The sequence below is a fragment of the Condylura cristata genome, unplaced genomic scaffold, assembly GCF_000260355.1.
Source record: "Condylura cristata isolate star-nosed mole 26May11 unplaced genomic scaffold, ConCri1.0 scaffold00016, whole genome shotgun sequence".
Lineage (NCBI taxonomy): Eukaryota > Metazoa > Chordata > Mammalia > Eulipotyphla > Talpidae > Condylura > Condylura cristata.
In genome coordinates, this window is record NW_004567117.1 from 40,144,891 (window position 1) to 40,152,067 (window position 7,177).

The 7,177-nt window shown below is 47.7% G+C and overlaps 1 protein-coding gene across 1 annotated transcript in view; it reads left to right on the forward strand.

Annotated features, from left to right (window-relative positions):
• Window positions 1-7,177, forward strand: part of TNFRSF11A (tumor necrosis factor receptor superfamily, member 11a, NFKB activator) — a 99,280-nt gene that overhangs the window by 27,058 nt on the left and 65,045 nt on the right. The gene's annotated exons all lie outside the window — the stretch shown is intronic.

Here is a 7,177-nt window from a genome sequence, read left to right on the forward strand (position 1 = left end):
GGGGCGGGGCGGGGGCGGAGCTCCACACATCTGGGCGGGGCCAGGGCGAGGAGGCAACCCCGCCCCCCCAAGCCCCACTCTGCACCTTCGAGATACTTCATCGGTACATCTGCGCCAAATCACCTGCCCCTTTCCTACCTTCCTGCCTCTTCGTACCATCGGGGTATTTTTTTTTTAAAAAAACATACATTTGTTGTCCCCCTCACTGATGTCCACGGGCCAGTACCTGCCAAGGGTGCAGACAGTTGTCGCTGTCTTCGGAGGTTGCACCCTCTCCTCTCTTTGAGGGTCTCTCCACCTCCCCTCTCACCGCTTTATCATTTCTGCAGTCGTTTGTCTCTCTCCGACATCTGTTTATATCTTAATCACGTATTTCAGTTTGTATTTCCGGGACACACACACACGCACACACACGCACATATTTATATTTCACCCCTGTACCATTTTTCTTGACCCTTCCCTTCCCCTACTTGTTTGACTTTTTAAGGATTTTTCTCGAACAGTCTCCTGAGAGTGACTGCTCTTTAAATGTTCATCTCCTCACAAGTCGGGGCCTGTGTTTTGGTGATGAATTGGGGAGGCGGTGTCTGTCCTAAGGACTTTGGGGAAAAGTTAGAAATGGGGGGTCTGGAGAGAGTTTCAGGGAGCAAATGAGGGGATTTTAATCTTTTGAAAACGTTTCTAGGTTCCCATTTTTCTAAAAAAAAAAGGGGGGGGGAGAGGGGGACCCTGTCCCCATGTTTTGAAGTCTGTGCCAATCCTTAGGCAGCACTAAGTTGCAGGTGTGTCCTCCGCCCCTAAGCCACCCCAAAGTGGGGGATTTATTCACCCCACTGCAGCAGAGGCAGCAGGCACTTTCATCACTGAATCTCAGAAACCCAGTTGTGCGGCTCAGCTTTGTTTCCCTTGGTCTTTCTGGAAAAGAACTGGGACCGACTAGGATGCAGGATCACCTGCCCGTGGGGAGGACGGAAGGTCCCGGAGAAGTGGAATTTAGTGTGTGCTCTGTGTCTAGAGAGTGGCGGAAGGGGGTTGGACAATCAACTTACAGAACCAGGGTCTCCTCTCCTGCCACAGACCTGCTCCTCTCAAGTGTAAATTAAAACTAAATGCACCTGTTGTGAATTAGAGAAACTTTTATCCAAAAGATGTTTCTTTTAGCACCAGTCCTCCTGTGAGGAGATATCCTGAGTCAGATGGAGAGGAAATTAACTCAGTGGTTCTCTCTGTTGTGAGCATTTATTTTTTCTCAAATACTAGAGGGAAATTAAAACCCTGTGGCCCATTAACATTAATTTTATGGACTCAGTAGGTTGTCAGCATGCTGACATGGCCACTGTCCGGACTTCAACGGCCTCAGGTGCCCAGCCCAGGGGAATGACTGCTGATTGTCGGTCTGTCCTGGCTTCCGGTCCCTGGAAAAAGCTGGAGTAATAGCTGTCAGTGATGATCTTGTCAGTGATGATCTGTAATGGAGACGCAGAAGGTGGCTCGCTAATACATGGGACCCTCAGCTGAACTGCAAAACTGCAGGCAGTTGCATCACCAGGGTCCTCACTTGGTGGGAATTTACTGTCTGCTCTGCCTTTCAGTTAACAGCCACTGAAAGAGGGAGGTTATAAAAAAAAAAACTTTTGATGTGGAATATGTTTTTAAAAAAATTAGTTCACAAGGTAGAATGCTAAGCTAAAAATCCAGGTTTCAACTGTGACTGTCTTTACCCCATGAATTTACCTTTACCTTTCTGTGCTTTCTCTCTTTTTTTCTATAGAAAGGCACTAATGATAATTTTTGACACTTTCCCTACCCAGAGATAACAGAAGGATGCTACAGTGAATATTAAAGTACCTTGAGCTCCTTAAATAAGAGGTGCTAAGTAAACACAGAATCTACTTCCACGAAAATCTAGTATTCTGTCCCTCACTCATCCCTACTAATTCTATATTGATTCAAAGACAATGAAATTTAAAGGAAATGTTCAGCAAATAAAGGTCTGTGTCTGTGTATTCTAGAGATGTGTGTGGCAAATGTTAACAGAATGACATGAAGACCATGAGAGTTTGTTGGGGGGTGGAGGGGATAAAGAGACTATTAAACTTTTATGTGACCACAAAAGACTTTTCTCTGTGTCCTGCTTGAACAGCGCTCTTTGAAGAGAGTGGTAATGTTGCTGAACGAAATCTACTAATGTCTCCTTTGGCACTTGGTCTTTACCTGGAACCCATGCTGCTCACTCCTTCGGCCCCGCTGGGAGTGTTGCTTTGATTTCAAGGCAGAGTCCAAGTCTCATCTTCCTGGGACATACCCTGAGCTCAAAGTGCAGGCTTTGGACTTTCGGCTCAGTCTGCACGCAGGCATCCAGGGCGCTGGGTCTTAAATGTGGTTCAGCCTCCAAGCCCTGACCCCGGGTCATTGAAGCCACCTCCAAGTTTCTGACCGCCTCCAAGTTTTATCCATAAATTTCACGTAGATGAAATCAGGTCAGTCCAGAGCAATCTCGAGAAATCAGGGAGCTAAGAGCCTCAGTGTCAGAAGGGCAGAAATGAGGTAACCCCAGACACTGCCCCTCTTTTCCACCCCCCATTTTTCTCCACTCCCTTCCTGCTGCTGTGTTGCTGCTTGTAATGGCTGTTTTCTTCCCAGCTCTTCAATTCAAACATTTCATTTCTGCTGTTCACAGGCCACATATACCTGTGTGTATATGCAAATATCTACATAGTATATAGAGCTTACACTATACAGAAACACATTATATCTACACATTTTGGATAAGTATAGAGTATATGTGCTGTGTACATACCACATCCAGTTTATATAGAAGATGTCCAAGTTTCGAGAGACCACCTCTGGTTATCTCAATGTAACCTTTGAACCAGATTGCTGTCCATAGACTGAAGCTTAGTCTTATCAGTGGTCAAGGAAGGCCACCAAGAGAAAACAGGAGCCCTGGGGCAAATCAGGCTGGGAGCAGGAGCGTGTCCAGAGGAGGGTGGAGGCGAGTGGCCCCCTGGACTACATGTGACCCCAGTGTCAGGTGTGATGACGAGTGATGACACAGTGGGGAGGCGGCCTTCCCAGGCCCTTTTATGGCCATTCTAATTCTTTCTGTGATGCTCCAGAAAACACATTTTCTAGTCGGGAGTTATGATAAGAAGAAGCCACCATGACTCTGCAAAGTCAAGCAAATGAATACACACCCAGCAGCCACTTGATGCTTCACATCCAGGTACCCACAGTTGGTGTGGCCAATGAGCAGATGTGCGTGGACAGAGGACCTCTTTCAGGTAGCCACTGACCCCAGGAGCTCTATGGTCAGGCTCCCTGTCAGTCCACGCACCTGTCTCCTGCTCAGAGCAAAGCAGCTATAATCCAGCTTCTGGGCTGGGTTGGTGAAGCACAAAGGACCTGCCACCTCCCGTGTTTGTTTGCCTCATTTCAATGACAAGTTTATTCAGGACCAGCATGATACTTAGGTCATAAAGTGGCTGGTTTTGAAATCAGTTTTACTGAAACTGCCCTGTGATCGAGCCATCCCACTCTCGGATGCCTATCTGAAGAATATGAAGTCATTAACTCAAAGTGTTCTGTGCGCCTCATGTTCACTGCAGCATTCTTCACAATAGCTAAGATGTGGAAACGACCTAAGTGCCCGCTGATGGACTGAATACAGAAGCTGTGTATCCACGAATGGAACACTACTCAGCTACAAGGAAAGATGGAATTTTGCCGTTTGCAGTAAAATGGAAAGGGGGTAACATAAAGCAAAGTCAGAAGGAAAAAAGATAAATACTGAGCGATCGCAACTACGAAGAAGACAAAGCAGATGAACAAACCAAACATACACCAGCGGTCTGTGGCAATGTAATTGAGTTACCACAGGGGGAGAGCAGGAACAGGGTGGAGGGGGTCTAATGCTGTTTTTTTCAATTAACAAATAAACAAATCTCAGCAGAATTTACATGCAGTTAAAAACTCACCTTTTCTAGGTCACAGATCTTTAAATCCTCGCAAATACATGTTGTCACATCACCACCGCCATCCCCAAGCCTGAACATTCCCATCTTGCAAATGGTCCCTCCTGGTCCTTTGAAGTCAGTGGCTCCCCCCACACAGCCCCCAGTATCCTCTCCTCTGTCCTGCCTCTACGTTTGCATTTTCTGCAGTGAATCGAATTACACAATGTATTGCCCTCTAGCCTGGCCTCTTCTATAGCCCATGATGCTTTCTTGCCTCTGCACGGACCAGTAGTTTGTTCATTTTCATTGCTGAGTAGTATTCCTCTGCCTGGATGTGCATAGTTTATCCTTTCACCAGTTGAGCAATTTGGGTTATCCAATTTGGGTGGTTACCTATAAGCCCACAACAGCCCTCTGCATACAGGCTTTTGTGTGCACATGGGTTTTATTTTTTCTGGGGTAGATTCTGTGTATTTATGGCACAGCCAAGCAAGAGAGCTCCCATTGCTCCCTGTCCTCAAGGGCACTTGATGAAAACACTTAAAAATCACTGCTAATCATGGACAGGGTTGTTTTGTTCTCTTTCTTATAAACAAGGCTTCTGTAGGTGTTGGAGCTCTCTGAAGAAGATAGCAATGAGATTAACTATTGTTTGGGGATAATTGCACTCTTAAGTTATTGCTTTTCCCCCTAATTATTTAATTTAAACTTTTATAAACAACATCCTGTAACTAGGATAGCAGTGGGCCCTGTGCTCAAGGGGTATTTTTAAACACTCAAATGAGGTTGTATTTTCATTAAAGGGAAACGTTCAACTTCCTTAATGCTGATTTGAAAAGAATGTGCAGATTCCTGCCTCTGGGGGAGCTGCCGGCATAATTAGAACAATGGCAGTCTCCCTGAGCCCCATTTCTCTGGCAGGAAATGGCTTTTTTTCTTTTTTAAACATTAGCTGACTATAGGACACACACATGTGGGTCACTAACCTCCAGAAATTCTGCACAACCAGGTTAAAATTTGAGTTGCTCCAAATTTGCCTCAGTTTCTCCTCCCTGCCCAAGACAATTGATTTTTTCCTCCCCAGTTGATCCAGGCAAGCTACAAACTAATTTTAAATAAGTTGCATTAGTCACATAATTAGAGAATTAAACGCTGTAATCAAGACAATTATATTAACCAGTATCGAGACAAATACTCACAGCTTGAAGCATTCACCACCCTCAGAGCATCGGTGCTGTGGTTCTTCATTAGCCTGGGAAATGGAGAATGACGGGAAGATGGGCTGCCTCGGGCCTCGCAGGAGACAGAGACCAGAACAGCCTCAAAAGGCAAGGGAACGCCATTTGTAAAATCGACACCTTACAAATAAGAGTTCAGTAGTAGCAGAGCTCTCAGCTAATCATCCTGGCCAGCTGGCTGAAGGTGGCTACAGCTTTAATTTCCCCCAGAACAACTTCAGCTGGTTCTCTTCAGATCTGTGGGCTGGGGGCATTGTCCTGGCACATGGAGAAGACCACTACTCCTCAGGCACCGGCTTTGAGCTGCGAAAGCTGCGGAGAAGTTACAGGAAGGAAGCGAGGGTTTTATGGCAGCTGTGTGTCTCAGAGCATCCTTCCACGAAATGACTTGTTTCCTCAGCCGCTGGCCCCAAAGCGGAGGCTATGAGGAGAGCGTGGTCCTAATGTCTAAAGCAAATATTGTGGGCTGACATTAATGCTGGCAGCTGTTCCCACGAATTTTTTTTAACTTAACCCTATCAACCACCTCAGGAAGAAAGTGTTATCTCCATAGCCAATGTTCTTGGGGAAACTGAGGCCCACAGGGGTTTATTAACTTTTTCATGCTGCTAATAATGCAGCAAAATACAAAGCCCCACAGATCCATGTGACTCCAAAGCTGTCTCTATCCAGCACCCTGTACCTGCTTCCCCAAACCCAACAGCACCCCTTGAAAACCTCCCAGGAAACCTATATTTTGAAGCCTAAGCAAATGCATTTTTACTAACTGCACATCCTAAACATTGTCTGGGACATGCAGCTACTAGACAAGTTTCCTGTTTATCTGAAATGTGAGTTTACCTGGGCATTTTCTATTTTTATTGACATCTCTAGCAATCCTGAACCTCCCATCCACACTGTGGAGATGCAGATGCAGTTTACCCTTAGAAGATGCTGCAAAAAGATTTCTTCCCTTGCTGTATCTCGGGTGGTAGGTGGAGAAGAAAAGGCTGTGGGGGGCGGGCCATCCCACGCGGCATCTGCGAACGCTGATCAGGGCTGGACCGCTGAGCCGATTTTTCTGGTGCCCTTTCCAGGACAAAGCCTAGCAAGGTGTGTCTGCTGGCGAGGGTGGGCCAAGCTGTTGGGTGGACAGTAGCTTTGGGGCAGGCTACCAACAGCCAGCTCTTGAAAGGCCTGCCCCCTCGCTCCTGCCCCAGTCTATGCAGGCGTATTACAAACTCATGTCAAGTAAGAAGCTTTAGCAACATAATTAAGGAATTAATAGGTCCTGGGAAAACCTGGAGGGAGGCTGCTGATGGCTTTCTGCGGGACGCCTGGATCCCTGTTGTGTCTAAGGTGCGCTCTGAGCCTGTTTCTGAGACTCCTCTTGCACGTCTCTAGACGAGTTTTTATTTGGAGACCCTGGGAGGCAGGCAGTTGCTGGAGCTGAGCCGACCTGTGAGTCCTCACAGGTGGGGTGAGAGTTCTCCCCTTCCTCACATCGCCACCTGCCACTTAGCCTCCCTCTGCCCAGGCTCATGGAACTCGCCCAAGTCCACCAGCCCCAAGCCTAGACACCAGCCTCCTCCTATCTCCCCTCTTCCAGCACAGAAGAGACAAATAGTATGGAAGGCAGACACCCAGGGCCAGGGGGGTCAGCTGCGCCCTCCCCAGCCCCACCCCCAGCCCCAGCCCCATGGTATGCGCTGATAGATTTCAAACACCAGGCTGCACTGATGCCAAGTGTTCACACAGCCCGCCGTGGAAATGCTTTGTTGCTCTGAAGTTCCGAAATCCAAGACCCAGTTACTTGGGGACCCCTGGGGGGGGGGGGAAACGGAAGAATTCTTCCAGAGGTCCTCCCTGGTGGCACAACGGGTTAAAGCGCAGCACTACCAGCTAGCTGCAGCCGTTCAGCACAAATTCAGTCCCCCGGCCAGGGAGGTGACCCACGTGGTGCAGCAGACCTCCCCTGACCCACCCGCTGCTCCCCTCAGCAGT